The following is a 24,265-nucleotide window of genomic DNA, read 5'->3' as shown; positions in this document are numbered from 1 at the left end:
GATTAAAAAAAGACCCAACAGAAGAGACCTGTGGAGACTTTGTTCTTTGCTTATCCAGATGCTGTTGAGAAAAGGCTACAGAAAAATTGCAATGAACAGATACTTAGTTGGATGTGGACGCACAGGTCAAGATCAACAAACAAGGTCAAGCAGACTTTAAGTCAAGCCTGCATAACAGAGGACGTGAAGGACACAAGCAGTCCTGCGGATGTTTGTCTTAAGAGCAGCTCAGTTTTTTGTAGCCCCCTAGGCATGCTACCTTTATAGGATGTAAGTATATACAGTATGCTAGATGGCAGAGTTTGCTATGTGACCTAACGTATTATGTGATCCAGCTATAGGAAAATCTCACTCCCTCTTCTTGGTCTCTCCAGCTCCCAGAGCACTGACTCACAGACTCAGAAGCCAACAGCTGCAATGGTATAAACATTAAACCACAGTTGTCTTCCCTCTCCCCCTTCCCTTCTGCCAGATGTTATCACCTCCTAGCACACACAGCTGAAGAAAACCTCGGCAGGGGCTTCAGCTGCTCCAGTTCCCAGACAGCCTAAGGGTTAAATGAATATTGGGGTCGTGTAGTGTTGCCATCCTTTTGCTTCTGCCACATCTGCTACAGAGTGGTAACAGTCAAGAGAAGGGCAGGCAGGTGGGGACGGGAATATTTCCAGCTGTCATAGCAAGGCTCACCATGCTGCCTGCAAAGACTTTAGATAGCTGAAACACAGTCAAAACATGGGCTGTATAAATATTAACAAAGATATATGGACAAATCAGTGTTGTGAACTAACTACATGCTAGGCATTGTTTGGTGGAGACACGTTAGAAGTTACAGCGTGACCAAAGAAGCCAGAAACAACAGCAGAGAAACATCTGTAGAGTGACGTGAGACAGAGATGAGAGTGTTTTTGTGCAGGTTTCTGGCTGCACTGAACTGTGAGCAAAGTGTTTGACTTTCTGTGTGTGTGTTTAGACATTAATTGCACAGACATTCAAGATTAATAGTGGATTGCAAGGTCTTCTGGCCCAAGACCTGATGTACGTACTGGTCTGTAAACTGGCAAAAGCCGAGATGATAGATGGATAATGACAGTAAAAACGGTGTTTTTTTGCACTGGCTAACAGAAGTGTTTACATGTCTTCACAAAACTGCACCACAACATGCAGATGTGATGCTTTCTCTCATTGTTTTTGTTTCTCGCATTTCTTTTTGCTCTTTTTCCATAGATACGCTCTCTACCTTTGCTTTCAGTTGTATGCAACTGACATTTTGAAAACAGAACAAATTTAATGGCTGCAAATGAGTTACCATGGCAGTGTCTAAGGTAACGAACGCAGTGATACTGTGCATAACACAACTTACCGAGGCTGCCTCGCAAGAAATTAAAAGAGAACCAACCCCACTAAGCCCATCCTTTCCAAAGCCGTGCACTCAATTACAGCTTTATTTATTTACTTATTTATTTATTTTTAACCTGAGAAACCAGTAGGACTCGCTTCCCGGCAGCGGCCCGGGGCACACGGCAGCTGCGGGGAGCAGCCCCCCCTCCGCTGCAGGGCCGTTAGGGGCGCGGGGCCGCTGACAGGGCACAAGGGCGCGCAACGGCCTCTCGGGTGTGTGTGTGGGGAAACCGCGCCCCCAACGGCTCCCCCGCGGCGCGGGCAGGGCGCGCGCTAGCGCCCAGGCACCCAGCCCCAGCTCTCCCGCCCTCCCCGCGTGCCCCCCGGAAGCAGTCCGCGCCGTGCCCCGGAAGTTGTCGCGGGCAGAGTCCGGCCCAGAGCGAGGCCCTGTTGCTGCCGCTATCGGGAGGCGCAGCCGTAACCAGCGGCGCGGCTCGGGGCCGCCGACTCGCCCCTCACAGGCGGCGCGGCGCGGCTCGGCTCGGCTCGGCTCGGCTCGGCTCGGCTCGCCGGCCAGCCAGCCAGCCAGCCAGCCAGCGCGGGGCTCATGGCGGAGGTGAGTGCTGGTCCGTCTGCCCCCGGCTCCTTGCGGCGGGGGTGCCGGGCCGGCTCGGCGCGGGGGGGCGGCGGGGCCGGCTGCCGGGGCCGGGCCGGGCCCGGCCTCGGGCGGCGGCCGCCCCTTGGCTCGTCCCCTCCTGCGGCAACCGGGCTGGGTCGCGCCCGGCGGGGGCTCCGGGGCAGGACCTGCCTCCCCCTCTTCCTCCTCCCCCGCCCGGGCTGCGGGGGCTCTACGGGGACGGAGGGGCCTGGGGGCGGCGGGGCCCCCCTGGTGGGGGCCGCCACGGGCGGGCGGGGGCTGCGGTGGGGGGTTGTTTCGGGGCGGAGGAGGCTGCGGCGGGGTTAGAGGCTGGTCCCGCTGGGGGGGGGGGAGGGAGGGAGGGGACAGGGGTGGACGAGCGGAGTGCGAGCGTAAAAACAAAAGACGAGCCATCAAAGTTGTCTCGGCTGTAGGTTGGCTGGAGGCAGGGCTTGCACGGGGCGCAGCCCCGGCTGCCTGCCCGCCTGTTCGGTGCTTGGTTCGTTTGATAGCTCCGTCTCATCCTGCGTGACCTGTCAAGCACTTGCACCTTCCTCTAGGTCAGCTGCTTCTGTCACATGCTTCTTAAGACTAGAGCACTTTCGGGTTCGTGTCGCCGAGCAAGTCCAGGAGCTTTCGAGGTGCGGGCCCTGAGACTAAGAGTAGCTGAGAGCTCGATCCAGGCGACGGGGTAGTGCCAGCAGGCAGAGCCTCTTGAGGGGAAGGGCGTCTTCTAGGTTTTTCGAAGTGGTGTTCTGCGTACAAATGAAAAGCGATACCTGGCTTACTTGCTCCTCGTTTTAAACTCCCCTTTCTTTGACATATGCCTGCTTGGGGATATAGTGATGATAGATCTGAAGAATTGCCAAGGTCAAAAGGTGTCTCAGATGTTAGTGTGACTCAGTTTTGCTTCTAAACATTATTTTCTGGTAAATAAAAACACACTTTGTCAGCTTCCTGGTCACTGCATCTTGCTCAACACTAATGCATGAGAAGTGATAATCGTGATTAGAAATCACCGGGAATGTTGTTGGACAATGAGCTGAAAAGAATACTGTGTTGTATGTATAGTGGAAATCAGGGTCGATTTCTAATAAGTGTTGGAAAAGTTGCCAACTGCAGCTTGGTATTCATAATTTTTTTAAAAGTTTTTGTTTTGTTTTCCTCATAACTTCTTTGTATAGTCTTGATTTTTTTTTCCAAACTTTTTTGTTAAAGCGCTAGTGGTATAGCAACATCTAGGGTAAAGGGCAAACGTTTTTTCTGAATAATCTTGCTTTAATGGTATTAGTGTTAACAATAATTTTATGTTATGAATCTGTCATTAAATCTGCTCTGCTAGTTCTACAACATATTCTTATTTAAGGAAATGAAAAACTATTTTCGTAAGATTTATTGTCGTGTTAAAAGCAATTTGGTGTTAAGAAGTATGGATTCAGATCCAACAAGCATTCTGTCTTCTTGTTAAAGTCAGCAGAACTGTCAGGGAAGTTCATTGTCTGTTTTCCTCAGTTAACAAGTGCACTCAAAAAGCATACTGTTTCTGCTTAAAAACAAACATGTATTGGTATCAGTATAAATCACTAGTTCAAATTCAATAACTGCTTACACCATTCCAAATGAAGAATGTTGTTCCTTGACTGAGAATCCCCAAGTTTATTTGCCTCTGTGACAGGAATGCTTTGAAAATGCTTGTTGAAACAACATTCCAGCAGTTATATTTATATCTGCTTAAATGGCTTTCCAGGGTTTTGCTCGCTTTCCAGTTCAGTGTCTTGTCTTAAATTTTGAGGGTTAGCTGTAGTCCAAATAAACAGTTCTCATTTCTATATAATTCTTACAGGTAGAGTGATTTGGAACACTTTTTTGTCAAGTAGAAATCTCTGTTAAAAAGAAGATTTGCAGATATAAAGCATTGTCTTAAATTATTGCAACAGGAAGGCAGTAGTTCATCTAAGGTCTATCTTTGAAACGAAAGTAAAGTTTCATGAACTGAAAAATAAAGAGTATATGGCATTTTTGAAGGCTAGTCTGCAGATATGTGAATCTAATTCTGCATTTCAGTTGTATGGTTCTTGAATTGTAAGATTGGTATGTTTTGTCTATTGAATTGATATGTTTCTTTTCTCTGTTAACTGAATGAACATAAAAAAATTATTTGTTTACTATGGAAATTATTCCCTGTTAAATTTAACCATCCATTAATGAATTCCATTGTTTGAAAGCTAGCAAGATTATTTGCAACAATCTATCTGTACTCCTACCTAAGATATTTTACTGTTCAAAAAAATAGCTTGAATGTAGCTATATCCATGTTCACTGGGTGTCTGGTCCAGAGCTCACTGAAATCAATTTTACTCATTCCTGTGACCTCTGGGCCTTGTTTAAGCAATGTAACTTTTTTGTCCAAATAGTAGAAGTTCACTCCTGAGCAGAGAGATGTATAAGACCACTTTTATTACCTGAAAACATTGTTTGAATTCATTATAAATAGTAAATGATGGTTAAAATAGTACCTAAATGAGTGTATTGCTTTTATTATGTTCTTTCTGTGCAAAAAACTGGGATGATTTAATTAGCCATCTTTGAAAGCATATCTGGGGAAAGTATCATTATTAAGTTAAAGTAACTAATACTCTATCTTCATTTTATTAAACTTGAAGAATGAAGCTGGGTGAAATTGGCTAATTTAGTTAACTGGTCTCACTTCCTGCTGCTTGTGCCCAAGTGGACTGTAGCTGCTTAGGTTTCCAAAAAGAATTCGGACAACATGTAAACTTAAAACCAATTTATTAAAATCATCATGCTTAGCTGCATTGGCAAGTTTTAATTAAAAGTATGGTGATATATGAGTGTGTTTCCATAACATCATAAGCTGATCTAAATTGGACTTTCTGCCTTCCCGGGCTTGCTTCTTTCTTTCTTTCTTTCCTCCCTCCCTCCCTCCCTCCTTGTGCTAGTAGTGATTGCTTAGTGAGCTGGTTCAGGAAGCTGAACTGGCTGAAAACTAGTAACTTTTTTTTGGGGGGGGGAAGGGTTGGTTTTTACTTGACTCAGCTCCCCGAATCAACTTGCCATGCAGTTGCATATCTGTCGGTGCCCGTGTGAGTAAAGAGGCGGGATCCAAGAGATATGGGGGGTCTGTAGCCCGAGCTGGTGTGACGGATGTTAGGGAGCTTCAGCCGGGAACCCGCAGCTTTGCATAAACTTATAGCTGGCGTCTACCAGCTCTGCCACTGAAAAACATGGCCCTGTTTGTTTCCACCCCTACCTGCCGCTTCCTCCTTTGTGCAGGCAAATACTTGTATGGTTATGTGGTGGATTGGGCTGAGGTTGGAGCTCGCTGGGGGAGGGGAAGGGAGGGGAGGGTTAGGTTTAAGCTGGATCAGTTTGCTGCACAAACATTTGGGCTGGCGCAAAGATGGGGGTGGAAGCAAGCAGTAAGGGGAGCGGGGTGTGTCTGTTTCTTTTGGTGACAGTGACACATTATGCCAATTTAACATATATTTGATACTGGCCTAATTCAGTGGGGTTAAACTCATACAGCACTGAGGTTTTGAATACATTGTTCAGTTATGGTTCATGGGCACATTTTAAGTCTAAGACCCCTTAATCCATGGCAGCGTGTCTCTGATTTCATTATGCACTTTGAAGGGATTTTGAGGGAAGAATCTGGCCTTTTGTGTAGTAATTCCTTTTTGTTGTTGTTGTTATTTTTATTTGGTACCTATTGTTTCATTTAGCGGGATTTAATGGGGAAAATATGCTCCTATTTATAGCTGCTGTTCATTCATCAGAAATAAATTCTTGAAACAATGACTTTGTTCAGCATGTATATTGAGCTTTCAAATTTAAAGTACTAAAATCAGAAAAGATGGCAGTCAGAGCTTCTACTAAGAAAACTGCAAGATATTTTGTAGTAATAGGGAGTAGATTTAAAAAAATCCAAGCCTGTGAAAATTATGAGGCTGACCTGAGACTTTGTTGACTTCAGACAGTTTCCGAGGAGGCAGTGTGTGACTCTTCTGCTTAATCTACTAATTAATGGTTAGTGTTTATCAAAATCTGTCTTAAAGTTTTCAGGCTATTACAGAAGTTTTACTTACTGTTTCAGGATATGGATAGGCATTTTTTTCCCCCCAAAATCTGCGAGAATTTTAGGTATTGTGTCCCCCAGCTGTTTGTCCCTGCCGCTCTGCAGTATGATCTTTTCCATCAAAGTAGCTGTAAGTGTTATCTGCTTTAGGCAAAATCAGCAGTTAAATGGCCAGCGTTAGTTCAAGCTACCTTCATTGGCCAGTTACCTTGATTGATTTTGCCTGGAGCGGTTTGGTGAGCTCTCGTATGATTCCTTCTGTTGCCAGTCTGTATGGGTGGCAACCTCGCTTTGCTGGGCAGTGATGAGTAACTGTGGGCTGTAGCATTAGCTGCCACAGCCACCTTTGGAAGAAGATATCTATCTGCAGCTTTTCAGTCACGTTTTCTGAAATGAATTTAATGGTTTTATTTTTGTGTGCTACTGATAACATCATCATTCTTTATCGAAGCTGTTTGAGGAGATACTGACTGAAAACTCATGTCAGTTGTGCAGTTTCATTTTACATATGGAGTTATGGAGCTGATATTTTAGTTTTGTGGAAGTTATAAGATAGCAGTCATAATACAGCAGCCTTGAAATTTTCTACTCAAAAATACTACCTTTTTGTTGGCCCTTTTGTGGAATCAGTGGTATGTGTAAACTTTCTTTTCAAACTTAAACTGGTGATAAACTGGTATGCGGTGCCTTCTCATATGTGTGTATTTAGCTATATATATGTGTAGTGTATTCTCCAAGTATAGTGGGGTTTTTTTTGTTTTCACTGCTGCTGACTGGGTGGCAACAACCATGACAACCAGTTTAGAGCTGTATGTTGAGTAGTTGTTCGTTCTCTCTCTCTCTCTCTCTCTCTCTCTCTCTCTCTCTCTCTCTTTTTTTTTTAAAGGCCTATCTTCCTGGAGCTATGTGATTCTCCAGAATATTAATATCTTTCCCTCAAGCTTGAAATGAGAACAGAAGGAATTATCCCTTGGCTTTAATAAAAAGAACTAATAACTTATTTCTGATGTTTATGCAATAGTTTCATGATTATTGCATGTTTGGGATTGACTATATGCATTCTTTTCTAATTAGTGGACATGGTGTTGTGACTACTGACTGTTTCCTTCTCTTGCCTTTGAATATGTTAATTTTATATGTTATTTTCTTTTTACCTAAAATGCTTTCACTTCCATTTGTGGTGTAGTGAGGTGAGAAGCTTCTTGTCACCTGAGCTCTGCTTCATCTGACACTGACTTCTTAGGTGGCCCAGAAAAATCCCTGAACTTTTTGCTTGAATCTCAGCTGACAAAGTAAGACTAATATCTGTGGTACAGAATGTATTCCTCTGGATTACTACGAATGTAAAATGATGATGTTGCATGTTGTTGCTATCATTGCTACTTTTTATAGATGACTGACATTACTTCAGCTTCTTCAGAATTTGCCACAATTGCTAGACCTGCCACTTCTTCTTACAGGACTTTGAATTTTTTTGGTATAAAGATTCTGATAAGGTATTGGCTGCTGGTAGAAATAGCTCTACATTGGTAAATTTTTGAACAGAGATTTAAACAAATGTCCCAAGTGTACATTTTAGTTTATCCTTCCCTTCCCTTTTTTTTTTTTTTTTTTGAGGACATTTACTTAAGATATCCATAAATCGGAGGTACTCTATGTATTTGTTGTTATTCAGCTTTTTTCTTGTACATCTGTCTGTTACTCTTCTGTTCAGGAAAATTTGCTTCTGAAATACTGTATGAAATGTCTATGCTTGTGATAAAAGCTGAGAGCTATAGGGCAGTTGGTATGTCTGAAATAGCGGTAGTTTTCCTGGACTGTGCTCCAAATTCAGGAGGGAGTGCATCGCTGCTTTTTTAGTCGAAAGAGAAGGCCTTCTCCTTCCTTTGGCTTTTCTTCAAAGTGATTTTGATCCTGGCAGGGCTGAGATGCTACTGCTGTCATCCATACAGTGGTGATGGTTAGCATAAATCACTGATCCGTTACTGTGTGCTGGCTCAACAGTGAAAAGTTGCTGTGGTTTCTTGCCTTTTCAAGGCTATAATAGACCCTCTGTCCAATGTGCTGGTACCTGAATTCTTATAGCTTCTAATGGAAGATACAGATCTATCACCAGAGCTGCAATAAATTGTTGTGTTGGTAATTCTACTCATTTACTGTGGCTGCCGCCAAAAAAAGTTCCACTGCATAGTAGTTCTTATTTGCTGGGATTACACATCTGGATGCAAATCAAGCAATCATCTTTCAAGAAAACTTATCTTAAATACTTTGGGACAGGGGCTGTACCTTCTTGTGCATTAGTCTAGCTCCTGGCACAGCATGCAGATGGAGACATTTTTTTTTTCCTTACCACAATTTAGTCAGTAAAAATGACCTTAGTAATACTATTTAAATTATTTAGTATGTGAATACTGGAAAGATAATAATAGATGAAAATACAAAGTTTATATTAATATCTGCTTTACTATGTATTACTATGAAAACTATTGCATGTGAATTTTCACATAAAATTAATCTTGTTAGTATTTCTGAGATGGAATACCTTTATTTCATGATTTCTGAGATGTCTGACAGGAAAGGAGGGTTGGCTAGTTTTGCCATGACTTAGGAGGTGGTGACATCTTTCCTTCACATAGAGATGTTGAAGCACCAGTTTTAAAGGGGAAACTCCTGCTATTCTTTGCAGAAATGCAAACTTTGGTTTATATGTGGCTTATATTTATATATATAAACTTATTCAAATGCAAAATGAATGATCTAGTGTTAAGTGTATTCCATTTTGGTAGTAATGTATCTTATGCTGCACTTTTCTGAAATGCCAGCAGTAGCTTTTTGCTTAGTTGCATAGCAGAGCAAAACAGAGCCGACTGTACAGCAGTTATCCTTCAGATGTGTCTAAATTTTTCAGTCTGTTTATGAGTATCAACAAACACTTTGTGCATACTTTTGCCATGCGTTGAATGCTTCTATTTTCCTTTAATTTAGCTTAAAACTAGTAATGGAATTCCTGAGGTTTTGAAAGGAATAGCTCTTGGCAAGCCTGGAGTTTTGAAACCAAAGGCAAATTAAGATACCAAGCAAACACAGGGAGGGCTCCTACTTCAGGGAAGTATGTTAAGATTCTTCCGACATCTTAGAGACAGTTTATTACTTTTTTTTTTTTAAATAAATGTAACTTTGAATAACTCCGGTAAAGCTTTGTTTTGTTTTAAGGAAAATATGCTTAAAAGAATCTTTTTGGAACTCAAGGGGACTTTTTTTTTGCCTCATGCCACTCAAGAGATTTGGCTTTTTCAGCCACCCATTGGAAGTAAAGACTATAATACTCCTTTCAGGTTTTTCTTTGTGTCGGTCTGTATTTTCCAGTAATACAAATATTGATTGAAGCATGTAATTAGATTACAAATTTTAGTTTAAATAAAATGTGCTCTTGTTTTTAAATGACAGCAATAACTGTAATTGAAAGTAGTTATAATACATCTATCAACTAGTACAACAATCCAGTCAAATTTCTATTTACATTTTTTAAGTGTAATTGTGCTTTTTTTAAAGTGTGTAACTAAGAGCCACCTTAGTTCTGTGGGAATAAGGGAAGATGTAACCTGGGAAACTTGCCTGGCTCTCATGGCTTTGTCCATTTTTGGCATCTGGTGCTACTTGCTGTAGCCATCTTCCGTTTGTACCCTCTTTCCGCTAATCCCAAGGTGTGCAGTGTTTATAGAAAATTTGCATGTTATCTCTTTTATTTAGGTTACTGCATCTCTATGTAGAGGTTCACAGCTCTGTGCCTTCACTCAGTCTTGCTTTTCCTTGCAGTGTTTCATATTATCATAAACACTGCGAATGTCTCGGAGCTCATTATCATCTCTCTCAAACTTAACTCATTTGCTCCCCATTTGCAATGCGGCTGACAGCACCATAATCCTTTGTTGCCCAAGGCAGTCATTTGGGAGTAGCCCTCTTTCCCCCCCCCCCCCCCTTTCTCTTCTGCTTGGATCCACAGTCATGTTTTATTCATATCCTTCTTCCTTGTCCAAACAACGTTTCCAAGAGCACATTTTCGTTTTCTGTCTTTACAAATAAAGTTTAGGCCTGTAGCTGTCATCTGGAGTACTTCAAGTACCTCCTCCCTTCTCTCCTGATATTCATATCTCTGCAATCTGTTTAAAATACAGCTAGTAAGATTTTCTGTAGTCTACCTGACTGCTAGTTTCCCTCATTAAAGCTTATAGTCCTTGAAAGATCTGCATGTCATATTTCAACATCAAAATCCTCTTTTCCCCTCAACTTGACACTCAAATCTATCACTTTTTTTTTTTTTTGTCTCTCTTCACTTAAGTTTCATTTCATATATCAAAATAGGGCCTGTTTTCACTACGTAGTTTTAGTAGTGTTCTCCACTTTCTTTTAGGAAACTTCTGAATATGCTGTGTGTTATTTATGTTAATGTCTCTATATAAGGAAATGATTACACCTCTGATTTTTCTCCACAGTATTAGACTATCCTTCTGTCTCTCTGATTGTACAGATGAATTATCTTGGTGTCCTCCCAAGCTTATAGGGATGCACATTAGCTTTTCATCCTTTTTAGAGACCTATGAAATTTATGTTGCTACGTCTTCCAAATCTGTTCATTTGTCTGATGACTGCACTCTACTTTGGAATGAGAAAAGAGCACTGGTGACATGCTTTAAAATCTGTTGTGTGGGTATAATGTCAGATTTAGTGGACTCTCTATAGCCATATGTAATTTCAGTTAGCGAAAATTTTTGCTGCACTTAGTAAGTTTCTTTGAGAAAAATCAGATGTAATCTGCATTCTTTATTTAAATGATATAAAAATCTAATGAAACTGGCAATAAAAGTAGTATTAAATGCCATGTCTTATACTTGTCTTACTGCAAAACTAAAGGTAACATTACCAAAGATGATACTTTTTTTTTTTTTTTTTGAAAAGGGAAGCCAAGTGATTGGGGGTTTTTTGTTTTGTTTTGTTTTTTTTATGTCTCGTGATACTTGGGTCACGAGTTTTTTGAGTAGTGACTTGTGAAAATCCAAGTTTTTTCTTTTTTTGAGGAAAGGTGAAACTTCTTAAACTCTTCATCATTTGAATGTTTTCAGCTGATAATACAATGAAAAAGTGAAGCAATTATAATAATCCATTTTAATATATAGCTTGCTATACCTGTCTTAATAATGTTGCAGGATATTAGAATTATATTGTCATGAATCTCTGCTGGGCCATAGTGGCTGCCTTGTGTTTCATTCTCTTAAAATTTACGGAGCAGATTTTCATGCCTTGAAATTGAGGGTGCAGTATGCAAGTTGTTCATCAGTTTGTATGTCTAGTTACAGTAAATGAGGAAGAACTAGGACACTAGTAGTTTTAGTGTTAATTTTTTAGGTTTACAAGTGCTAATACAGAAGTAACCTGGATGTTTCATATCAATCCATGCAGTATTTGGGTTGCTAAACTGGAGATATTTTTAAATACTTAAATAATTTCTATTTGGCCCCTACTTTAGGATTCTTAAAAGCATTTTATTGGCAAATGTGTATGGAGACCGTGTGAATGTTAATTTCAATATTCTTGTCTTTCTGGCAGGCCGTCTCTCTCTTTCTTCATTTATTGCATATATTCTAGACTATGGTATTAAGCTGCTAAATGAACTTTCTGTGCATGTACAGTTTTCTGGGAAAGATACATTAATCATTATATTAAACATTAAGATTCATTATTAAAAGGAATTTGGTTAGGATTTTAGATTTTAAAGCATAATGAACAAGCTAATATTCAATAAAATTTTATCCAATAAATTGTTCTCTAAAATTGAACTTTATGGTATTTATTTAGGCCTAACAATAATATTATAGTAATACTATAACTTAAAGAAATTCTGAGTAATACACGCCGATCAGTCAGTCCTGCAACTCTAGAGAAAGCTCTATTCTTAAAAATTGCTGGACTAGAAAAGAATGTGTACAGGAAGGAAAAAGGGAATGTGCTACATAGTCAGGTTGTATTTTTATTTATTTTTTCCCTTTCCCCTTTGTTCTGCTCGCCAGGTAGCTGGGTGAGCCTCTCTCAGCCGGTGCTGGCATTCCCTGCTGCATTCCCTGGCTTCCTCGAGAAGCGATGGAAGAGCGCATGCTTTCTGATTATGGTCTTCTGCCTCTTTGATTCCAGAGTGACATTTTTTTTTCTTACAGGCGCAACATATACCGTGGACTTAGATCTAGATAGTTTCTAGTTTTGGTAACAGTCTTTGAGTTTAAGTGCATATTATGATTGCTGTTTTAAGATACTTATGGCCACTTAGTATCTTGAAATATTTCTAGTAGTAAAGGGCAACAAAGTGCCTGTAAATACTAAGGTTTAAGTTATTTGCCTTGGTTTTTCTGTGCCTATAGTGAATGTGGAGCATCTGAGCTTCACAAATGTGTTTTCTTTTACTGTGACTTTAGTCCCTAAGTGTCAGTGTGTTTGCTTAATAAATATTTATTTCTTCCTGCTTCAGAGTTCCTTGTTCGCTTAAATCCCTGTAAATTGGTCCCATAGAGCACAACTTCATGTATGTCTGTCCGATTTAAATTCACTTCTCTTGAAGAGTTTCTATTTCTTATGTCAGCTGTAAAATTACCTGGCATAATATAAATACGTAACAGTGTGTTAAATGGAGTTAACTGACTAATTTTAAGTAGTATTTTTTAAAATAGTTTAATAATAAAGTAAAAAATAGTTTAATATTAATGTCAGTAGTGTAAAATAAAAAAAAAAACTTCTCTGAAGCTTTGATTGTGCTGGCAGCACATTCTTTTAGCTTTTTCTGTGAATTCTTCATTGCTGATGTTAAAATAAATAAATAACACCTATTATAATGAAGTCTGTCCCCTATTCTGTCTTCCCCTCCAAGGGCATAAACACCTCTGATTTATCCTGGGGCTCATCCTGAGGCAAGCCCTCAATATTTGTGTCCTGGTTTAAACGTTTGAGAAGTTTGAGGGCTCACAAGTACAAGCATGTAAAAATTAATTGGCAAACAGTTACATGAAGTTTTAAAACTTTAATGTTCACATCCCACCTCTGATAGCTTCCTGCACTCTGTTGATATGTAGAGCAGAGCACAATTTTAAGTGGCTTTTTTATTTAGATCCTGATTTGCTTAATATATTGATGTTTTGTTGAACTATAGTTGACAAAATTTAGGAAGGTATATAGAGAAAATAACGTGCAACTTAGGCATATGCCAGTCAGTTTGGAATTTCCTGATTATAAGTTCTTCTAATGGCAGGAAAGAGCTAGATTATAGATGATTTCTTTTTACTTCGCAGTGGGAAGATGTCTGAGGAGGAGCAAACCTGCGCATCTGAGACTCTGAGGACAGACTGAGGTACTTTGTGATAAGTAGTGTACTCTAGGGAAAGCTTTTAATAAAATGATTAAATATTGACTACCATAAGATAATTTGTGCTAGAAAGTAGAGTGCCATTAACCAGTTTGTTTTGTGATATGTCAAACTGCTCTCATGTTTATTATATAATACAACTGGTTGCAGTGATACTGTAGATGGATCAGCTCTAGTGCTGATTCACAGAGTGAACAGTGCATTAAGGATTCTGTGTTAGATTCCTGTGAAATGTTCTAGCATAAGTTACTAAAACTGTAGTGAATGAAATGCAATACATGAAGTAAGTACTTGTAGACTTTTGCACCAAAAAATAAAATTTTAAGTATTTTTCTCCACATACTGCATACTTAGCTTTTTTTTTTTGAAACAGAGTCTTTATGAATTGCCGTAGTGCTTGATTACATAAAGTTCTAGAAATTTTTCAAGTAAATAAATATATTTGAAATAAAACCTACCTTCTACTCCTGCTGTCAGATGTCAGAATGTCTAGGATAGGCAGATGACATTTTTCCTTGTTGTTTTCTAATGCGTTATATAAAAGTTTGTGACCTAAATGTGTGTCTTTTTTTTTTTTTCCTGAAGGAGTTATGCAAATTAACATAGCTTTTATTGTTGATTAATAGCTAAAATTGTTGGGCATGGGTGTTAGGATGGGGAAGGGATGACTAGTGTTCATTCTTCTAAGGTAAACAAATCTTCAGCGCTCTCCATCATTTCAGTATGTTTGGCTCCATCATTAGTGTGTAGAAATGCTAGCATTCAAATTGTCAAAAATTGGACGTAATTCAGGAGCTGAAAAGAATGTAAACTTTTGTATAATGAAATATATAGAACTTCCCTGTTAGCTAGGGAGAAATAAGTGAAATACTGTATTAATGAGGTTTTTAAGTAGTTAGATTTGTGTATGAAACGTTATTTCTCAAGTATGCTATACCAAGGAAATGTAGTTTCAGAAAGCCCTTTGTATTCTTGACTTCAAGAGCAAACAAGGAAATATCACAGAAGAATGCTTTGAAAAGGTGATATATAATAAAGCCTAGCAATGTATGGTGAACAGCAGAAGTATTTTTATATATTACCTTGAACAGTAAATATTCTGGGCTGGCTGTTGGAGTGATTTGGGAGTGAACTTAGTTTACCTTCATTGTAAATGCTCTATATGAATTAATTCCAATACCGAACACAGGCTTAATGATGCTAGATCACTGATTACCTTTCATTATGAATAGGCTATTTTAAGATGGGTAGTCGTGTGAAATTTTATAACTTAAGGGATATTAGACATAGAAGTAATTAAGAAGACTGTAAAAGTAGGAAGAATAAGTGCGTGTCTTGTTTGGCATGTAAGCTTATATAATCATAAATAAAATGTAACTAAAACTGTCACCAAAATGTTTGATGTTAAATTGTGTGTATTAAAAGGTAAACTCTTGCCAAGTTCCTCGTAGGCTAACCCTAATAAGAAACTTTAAATAGACTTTCTTTGGGTTTTCAAATCTATCCTTGAGAATATATTGCTTTTGCACAACAGGTGAGAGTAAAGGTACTGTTGAACAGAAACTTGGTAAAAATGTCAGAAACCTTTGCTCTTAATTTTCATCTTGAAAGGTGAGTTTCTTCTGCTCTGTGCTAAAATCTCGTCATATTTTATTTCAAAACAGAGAAATGGTGAAGAAAAAAATTCCGTGAGAAAAATATTTTATTAAGAGAGTGTAATTTGGGACTAAGGACTTGTGCTTTTAGTATAGAAACTCATGTCAGTACTAAGATTTGAAATTTTTCTGTTGGTGCAGGTACAAAATGACTAGTTCATTCCCACTTTCCCTAAATATATTTTTAAGTTGTTTGAATGGTGCAGTTTGTTCCAGCTGCTGTGCAGTTTGGTGAAGTATAGCAGTTGAATTGGGTGTCAATAGTTTTTATTTTGATCCAAAAGTAGTGACGGCGTAGCTTGGGACAGCGAGTGCATTTTTTCTTCTGTCTGCTTTGCACAGCCATCTTGCACATGGCTGATTAAGCTGTTTGTGATTCAGTTTACAGTATGCCTTAATAGTCTTTTTTTTTTTTCTTTTGATTTGCTTTAAAAGCCACACTATGAACTGCGGCAATTTAGCAGCTGATCTGTGAGTGGCTCAGTATTTATGTCCTGCTTGAGGTAGGGAGGGTGCATGGCGGGGGTGGTACCTTGTGAGCGTAAGTAATTCATCTGTTGGCTCCTTGGTGGTGCTAGTATCTACTTCCCAGAATTTAATTTTAGCTCCAAGAAAACTGTAATCTTCCCTATGAATTGTGTGATGACATATCAGTAAGGATTCATCTACACTGAAGAAGTGTACCAATGGGTTATGTAGTGCTATCTGCCTGACATTAGCCCTGGCATTTTTCATACAGTTTTTTTGTGTTAGTTATACATGTAGTTTGCCACAATTTTGGGGTGTCTTTTAATAACTAAACTTCTGCTATTGGTCTAAAAAAAATATATGCATCATCTTGGGTTATCTGCCACAATTAATGGCGTAAGTCTATGGTAGTGACTTGACAGAGCTTTTAAACAATTGCAAATGTAACAGAACTGGTCAAAGTGGCAACGATAGGTGATTCTCTAGGGAAAGTCTTAAATGAGTGTTGTACAGTGCCACGTTAATGGTAGGCTGAGTTCTGAGAATCTTGTGATTGCTTCTTGTTCCCTAGACTCTCTGGTGGCCAGCAGGAAAGTCTAGATGTGCTAGAGATTGAAGAAATCAGGTCTCGTCTTAGTACATAAATGAGTTCTAAAAGTTTGGAAAACTAACATACCTTCACAAATTTGTTTCATCCAGTTTGGCCCTTGCTCAGTGAGTATAATAATTTGACAAAATGAATCATCTCAGCAGCCGAGAATTAATGCATTTTAGATTGAATAATGTAAAAATTACAGCACTGGGGCTAACCAATCCCCATTTCTGCTCTGCAGGGCGATTGGAATGGGGGAAGTTAACGTTCTTATTCCCTTTATTCGAGGCAGACTAGTGTGGTATGACTGCTGGCAAACTTCTGCGGGAGGTGCTGGGCGTATGTGTGGAACCAGTCGTTCAGCTGATACAGTTCAGTGTAACTTCATTACATTTGATCAAGCTCATGACAAAGTAATTAATCATTATGGATGAGTTTCTAGGATCTGTTAAGAACTGTTCAGTAACAACTTTGGTGGGAGCAGATAAACTTGTAGCTCAGATGCTTCTGTTCAGAGTTTCTGTACTGTATCTAAAGCACACCTGGGGTTTGTCTACAGTGAGAAGTGAGTGGGCAGTAAGCTAGCGTATAAATTTATAGCCTAGCTCCAAGAATCTTCACAGCAAAAATTGACACTGAGCAGTGAGTATGTTTGTGTAAATTTACACCCTAATTTACTGTAGTTCACTGTGAGCGAGCTTCTATACAAGTCCATGGTTAATGGCTGTGTGAATACTGTTAAATTACTAATGCTCTCCCTTGCAGTACTTTCTACCATTACAAGACTTTTGGACAAGCTGAAGGTACCATTTACCAGTACTGCTCTACAGGGACTATGAACCGTCATGACTATTGAACAGAATCATGGAGGTGATACATGCAAATTAATAACTCTTTTGGTCCAAAGCATGTGTACAGTGTCAAATGTAATTCAGCAGCGTGTTTTGGTGTGAAGAGGTATTGGAACAGGGGACTGGAAAGAGAAGGGTGGGTCTCCTGGGGAAGGCAGAGATGTATGCTGTGCACCCAAGCGTTCCCTTTGGACTCTTGCTCAGAAACATCTTTCCTGCCCTGCTGCTTGCCGAACTGAGCAGTGAGGCTACTCAGGAGCTTAGTGTGGGGGAAAGTGCAGAAGAAAGCAGTGAACTCTATGGAGAGTCTCCAGAGGAAGAGACTGGATGCAGCGCTTTGTATGGGTATGGAGTGGTGAGGATCTGTGGAGAGGATAGGCTGGACAGGGCAAATTATGCTAGAGCTTAGAGAATGAAGGTTTAGGCTCTTTGTGGGGAGGGGGTAAAGAAGGGGGAAGAGATAAAAGGAGGTCTGTATAGGGGAGAAGGTGGACTAATGCAGGCCAGACTATAATATATGCCTGGTGAGTGTGGAGAAAGAAGATGGGGTAGGAAATTTCAGAGAAGAGGAGGAATTATCTGGAAAAAATCAGAGCTAGTGTGATAGAGCAAAAGGGGTAGACATACAAATCATGATTTAAATCAAAATATAATTTGTAAAGGTTGCCAATCTACTTTTCATTGCTATTTTATAATGTTAAATTTCTGAAGTGAACATTTTGTATTTTTGCTTTATTTTCCTGATTGCAGATAACATAATGTGTTTTCCTTCTGCAGAGTTCCAGATTTCAGATGATTCATCTGGCCTGAAAGACGTGTCTAGAAACTTGCTATGATTTATAGCAGTTAATATACTTTTGGTGGTAATAAAGTGGCTTGATCAGGTTCTGCTCTTCTGTTGAGATGTTTGAAATAAATAAAACTTTTGACCTGAATAAATGATACTTGGAAAACCATATTCTGGTGTGCCTTGATGATGAATTGCATACCGAAGATCAAGCTTATTCCATTTGTAAATTTTGGGTTTGAGTATAAAATTTACAAGCTATTCATAAACTTCAAATTTTTGCTACTCACAGTAAAGCAAATTGTTTAACAAAGGTTTTGTACCTTTTTTTTTTTTCCATAAAGTGTAACTTTGCCATGTGATACAGCAAGGACATAGTTGCTTCTAACAAGCTGCATGCTAATATCTAGCAGGCTGTTTCGCTGAGGGTATTAATACTTCTCATTCCTTCCTATGAACTGAAGTTCTCAGGCTTCTGCTTTCCTATTTTGTAAATAAACTAAAATCTTGGGGAGTGCTACTGTCTCTGGGAAGCTAAGTCCCCGTCGCTGCTGCAGTAGAAGAGTTTGCATCAATCCACAGCAGTGGGCAGGTGTCGGAATTTGAGAACGGCCTTTCCTGCCGCATGCCACAGGTTTTCAGTTGCTGGCAGTGCAGAAGTGAGGGATGAATATATTCTGGCTGTGGCTCTGTAATGTATTATTTAAAAGTTTGCCAGCTACTTGTTTTCTCTTCTGCACTACAGTTTGCTGCCCTCTCACTTGTGCTGTTTGGCCTGTATGTAGAGTGACTGAAATAATTTAAACTGAAAGTCCTTTCCCTCCTTCCCAAAGAAAGTACCATGAGTGTGTGTGCTTTTGCATAATGTTCTTGCTTCCCTAGTTATTTTACAGAACACTTGTTAAGCAGTATTTGCTTCTAAGTGAAAAACTGTGTTGTCTCCCATTGTAGTTTATGGAGTAACATACAAGAATCGACCTGCGTCTTCAGATAGTCAAGATAAATGGGTTGGAGTTTTTGAAGGAGGCTACAGATGTTAGGATCATTTTTCATCTGTGAAATATTAAGGGTTAAATAATTTATTTGGAGTAATAGCAACAGTACCAAAATGCGTAAAATCTTTAGAATAAGAAAATCCTGAATGTGTGATAGTGGTTGGGTACTATAGAGAATCCATTTGTTTCAGACGTAGAGTTTGACCCGTGAAAACCTGGAGTGTTTCATGTAGGTGAGAAGCCTAAAGGCTGGTGAGATTAAACAGAGGTCTAGGAGCTGGGTAAAGATAAGGCAGTAGAAAAGCATAGGGAATTGAATAAGGACTGATAAAGCAGGGGGACTGGGAACCAGTAGGAAGAATATTCTGAACTTTGGGTGCTTGATTTATTTTTTTCCTGTATAATATCACCTTTTACATATAAAACTTGCGTTACAGTGTTTCCGTGTTTTAGCTGTGGCTAGTTATCATATTTCTTAGTTCTAAATTATTTTCAAAATTTCTGCAATATTGTTATGAACAGATAAGTAGCTTCTGTGCTCTGCTTTGGGGTCGATTGTACTCCAGTGCAGACAAAGGATTTAAAATAAACGGATAGGCTATCTGGGATTAAAGTGCACCGAGAGCAGCGTAATGATGACTATTTCACACTGTTTCCTTTAACTGTATCTACTCTTCAGTTCCTTTCTATTTCTGTTCTAGAAAATAATGTAGCTGTTGCAGATTTTTTTTGTTGGAATGCAGTTTGTGTAGCATGTTCTTGCTGATTAATTCAGTTATTGTTAGATGTAATGTTTTGGTTTGACAGAAGTTTGCATTTTGTTTGCTTGTACAGTCTGAGATGCACTATTTTCATTTGCTTTTGAATTTTCTATATTAACTGCAAAAGTACAGAGAGAGGAAGAGAGTCGTGGTTTATCTTGGATTATCCAAACTTGCTTTGGAACATTATTGCCAAAGGCTTATTACTCTTAGTGATTATTATGTTTATGAAGTTGTTGTATTTTCTCAAACCACAATTCTTGTAAAAAGGATAATTAAGTTAAAGCTTGGGCTGTTCTTTGCAGAATCTGTGCCAGTGCCAAAATATTTGCAAACAATACTTAGTTATCATTTCAAAGATTTCCTTTTAACTTGAAATATTACGTAATGGAATAACCTTTTAAAAATACTGTCCTTCTAGTTTACTGAATATTAATTTTAAGGTGAAAGTAAGTCATTTATCTTCCACTGCCATTAGAAATCAGATGGACTTGACTGCTAGGGTGAAATCTGCTACTTAATATGATGGCTTAAAGTTTATGTTTTTACTCTAAATTAATCTTTATGCTGTACATCTTTTGCGGGCAGGGGGAATCTTGCTGTTTGCAGCTATGGTTGCTGAACATTTTAGTAATTAGGCTTTAGCAAATCACAAACTTCCAAAGACTTAATGCTATGTCTTTATGTAAAATATAATTTAATGCTGAGTTGGGTAAATATTTGAGCTGAAGGTTTATAAGGATGCTGGACATCCATAGTTGGCTTTTTGAAAAATGATGGGAATGACTTCTGTCAGTCAAAATGAAACTGAAAATGAAACATCAGGAGCTTGATCTGAACTTGTACATTCAAGTGTAGTTTTATCTCCTTACTTTCAGGAAGATATAGGAGTAAGTAGAATGTTTAAAAAAAAAAAAAAATCCATGTTGGTTAAATGGTCTACATTCCTGTTCCTAATCCTTGGGAACTTTGAAGCTATACTTGCGCAGAATATTTGGTACTTTTACTGCAGTGTAAATAGAAGTTAAATATGCTGCTTGTATATGTCCAGATATGGAAAGTCTTATCAAATCAGTTTTTCATGTTGAAACTGAAATATTAATAAGTTATAACTTGAGTAAATTATAATGATGAATAAGTTGAAAGAGAGCAGCTTCAGAGGCTAAAGGCTCTTTTCTTTTCCCTTAGATATTATATAGGTTTCTGAAAAAGTGGTATACAGGCAAATGTATTTTAGCAGATCCATGTAGTATCTCTGCACCTTATAATGAAGCTGTGTTTTCATTTTAATATGGTCTAAGTATGACTTGTTGCCAAAAAAAGTGTTGCCTCTTCTTAGGCTGCATGGTACATTGTCCTCCCTTTTGCTGGCCCTAGTAATAGTGTGGCCTTTTGATCAGATAGATCAGCACATTGGTCTGGATTAAAGTTATTCTGGCTAAACAGAAGATTAGCCAGAGGATTAAAAACCATGTCTTTCAATGGTAGACACCTTTTAGATCAGCTTAAAGAAGTATAGAATAGCATCTGAGAAAGAAGAACAAGGCAGTTAATTTGAAATATTCTATCTTATGATAACATCTATTTTATGATAATATCTATTCTATCTTATTCTATATTTTGATAATTTTTTTTTTTAAGATATTTTAATGCTACTTGATTTGTCATTTTCTGAGCCTATTTTCTTCACATGGCACGGACATAAGCTGTAGACCTATTATAAATTAAGCCTTTGTTACCTCAAAAACATAGGCTTGCTTTTGATAGGGGTATTTCTGTTAACTCTTGCCTCTTCTCAGTTTTATTAGAGAATTACTTTTTTTTTTTAACAATGATTTATTCTTTTGGCATTTTTTTGACTTCAGTGTCAACATAAAGAAAAGCAGCGAGGTGCCTGTGATGTAGATGTGTAAATGTTAGTATTGAGTCATTTGGATTTCTTTGTCATTTCACAACAGTTATAAGAGAAATTATTTAAAATTTTTTCAGGGATGCAAGCAGGGATTGGCAGTGTAAAACTTTATGCGATAGCCCAATCTTTAATCTGCAGTATTTAGAATGGTCTTCAGTGATTCTGGATATTCATTCTGTTTTGGCTTGTTTAAACAAATGGTATTGTGCAGAGATCTTACTTGTTCCTCTTATGGAGTAAATGTCAACTGCTCTGGTTAAAGTGCATAGCTACTAATCACAATGGAATTGAGATATATATGTGTGTATAGATATATATACACACAACTGAATATCCTTTGTAAACTGGATTTTTTCATCATCTCCTTTCCTTTCCGTCCCCACCCCTCAAGTCATTCAAACACCACACATGCTTATGAGTGGCTACTGGGATGTGATTAAGGTCGTGCAGCTTTGTTAATTGTGAAATCGAATATTAAGAAAAACCTTTTAAAAGCTTGTCTGTAATTTTGAATATATGGTAAAAAGAACTTTCCTAATTCCAACTGTTTTGAAAGATGTCTGCCTGTAATGTTAATTTTTTTTCTGAAGGGCATAAAATGTGTGAGCACCTTATTAACACGGGTGTGTGTTTGTAAGAAAAGAAAGAGCACCATTTTTCTTTAACCTTAATGTTTCTTTTTTCGGTATGAATACTTGTTACTACTGATAAAAATAAGTGTGCTTTTGGTTGTGTGCAGCCTGCCCTTGTTCTGTCTGCCTGGATTAGTAATGTTGTTTTGATATGCAGACTAAATTAAGATGCCAAATTATTTGAAATCTCTCCTCACTGTAAAGTTTGGAGTGATGGAATGTTTATTACACAAAACTTAAATTCTTAATACTAACTTGTAGCTTTACTAACTGTAAGGGATGATCTTGGACACAACCGTTCACAGGAATTTTTTTGTTTTCTCCAGAAAAGTCCTGTCTGTCCCTGCTGCTTGAAGACAACTGAGAACCCACACTTTGCACTGAGCCAGCAGCAAGCTTGTGATATCAGTCACATATTATAACATCTGTTTTTGCTATTCCTATTGCTGTCTTTTTCATTGATCGAATAAATAAGCAAGAAAAACTAAAGATAAATATTTTTAATTTGAAAACATCAGTTTCTTATAACTGAAGATGTGGCTTTTAAGGAATGACTTGGAAAATGCATATAAATCTGAATTACATTAAGATTTATATTAGTTGCCATTAAATGTCAAACTTTAATGGTTTATATTTATTTTGATACTGTTTGACATTTTAATAAATAGCCTTAATATATTTAGGTCAATTTGTATGGAAAAGCTTGCACAGACTATGGTATACATGCCTGTGCTATTGTTAAATTGTTTGACCATGTTTGTTAATTTTTTTTTGTCTAAACTCACATGAAAAGATAATCTTCATCATGATATTCCTCACAGATGTGTTGCGACTGGTACTTGAGCCCTCTTGCAAGCCTCCTCCACCATGGCAGAAAGGAGGAGAGATCATATGGATTTTTTTTTTTTTTTTTTTTTGAGAACCTGTGTTTATTACTAACATAATATTTGTTTGTCTTGCTTGCACATCTAGCAATAGCAGTGAAGAGACAGAGGCACAGGCTGGAAGTTGGTGCCTTAAGGTTTTTAGAAAGCTCAAAGAGATTATTTCTTTTTATGAAATGAAGGCTAGAAGCCTATTTCAGAGTTAGCGGATCAATAGTATATTTGTATGTGATGAGACCACATGTAAAATTCATTCTGCTTTAAATCAGTTGTATTACCTGGCTTCTTTCTGTGTGCAGGAGAGCTTTGGAAAGGAAAAATGGCATGCTCTAGAAGTGTCAGTGTCTGCATTACCATACTGATGGGTACAAAAGATCATGTCCTTCTGTCTGTTTATTGTGTGCAACTTTGGTAAAGATTCACCTTTTCTTTTTTTTTTTTTCCTTCATTAAACTTAAATAGGGTAATTCTGTGCATTCTAGGACCAGCTAATTAATGTTTCAATACAACTGATGACCAAAGTTCGCTTAACCAGTCAAGCATGCTCTTTAATCTGTTTCCAAACATGCCCAATTTACAAGATGACAAGCCTGTTGGGCCACTAGGGAAGACTGATGTGATAATTTTTGTGTATTTGATAGAAATGAGTTGCACCATCCTGATGACCATTCATTGAAGTTCTTGCTGGTCATTTACAGTGCAATCCATGCTGACGTATGCTCAACTTTGTTTACTGTGCAATAACTGTTTCTTGAAATGTTTGTTGGGTGCATGCTCTCCTGATCTGTTTTCTCTTCTTGCTGCAGAAACTTTCCCTAATATAGACTTCATATGGTGAGGGGACTGCGGGAGGCTTGTAGACAAGATGCCCTTTTTACCTTACTATGTTAGCGCGACTCTAAAAACAGTTATGGAAAAGATTTTAATCTCACATAATTGAGACTAGTAGATGGACCTTTGGACTTGCTAGTTGTATTGTCTCTAAGAATATAGTTGTTATAGGACAAGTAAGCTACTTTTGGCACTGTATGTCTTGATTGTCTTTATTTCAAGGTCAAAAGCTATTACCTTTTCTTCCATTGTCCCTTGTATTCTTGCAGTTCATTTATGTTAAAGGTTTTTTAAAAAACAAAACAAACAAAAAACCCCCAAACCCCTTCTAATCACTGTGTATTGGCTGTAAGTAAGATATAGTTGCAGTTCCCTAGGAAGCTTTGTCTAAGTCAAGTTTTCTGACTGTAGTTGTACAGTC

General features: G+C 38.3%; 1 protein-coding gene across 1 annotated transcript in view; it reads left to right on the top strand.

Moving 5' to 3' along the window:
- Nucleotides 1-1,799: 1,799 nt before the first annotated feature.
- The window catches only part of FRS2 (fibroblast growth factor receptor substrate 2), a 61,301-nt gene continuing 38,835 nt past the window's right edge, over nt 1,800-24,265 (top strand). Inside the window, exons 1-2 of the mRNA XM_067313503.1 lie at nt 1,800-1,954; nt 13,403-13,461. The gene's annotated coding sequence lies outside the window, so the exon portion shown is untranslated. The remainder of the gene's footprint in view (nt 1,955-13,402; nt 13,462-24,265) is intronic.

This window comes from Apteryx mantelli, chromosome 1 (genome assembly GCF_036417845.1).
Source record: "Apteryx mantelli isolate bAptMan1 chromosome 1, bAptMan1.hap1, whole genome shotgun sequence".
In the NCBI taxonomy this organism is placed as follows: domain Eukaryota; kingdom Metazoa; phylum Chordata; class Aves; order Apterygiformes; family Apterygidae; genus Apteryx; species Apteryx mantelli.
This window is presented reverse-complemented; position numbering and strand designations above follow the sequence as displayed.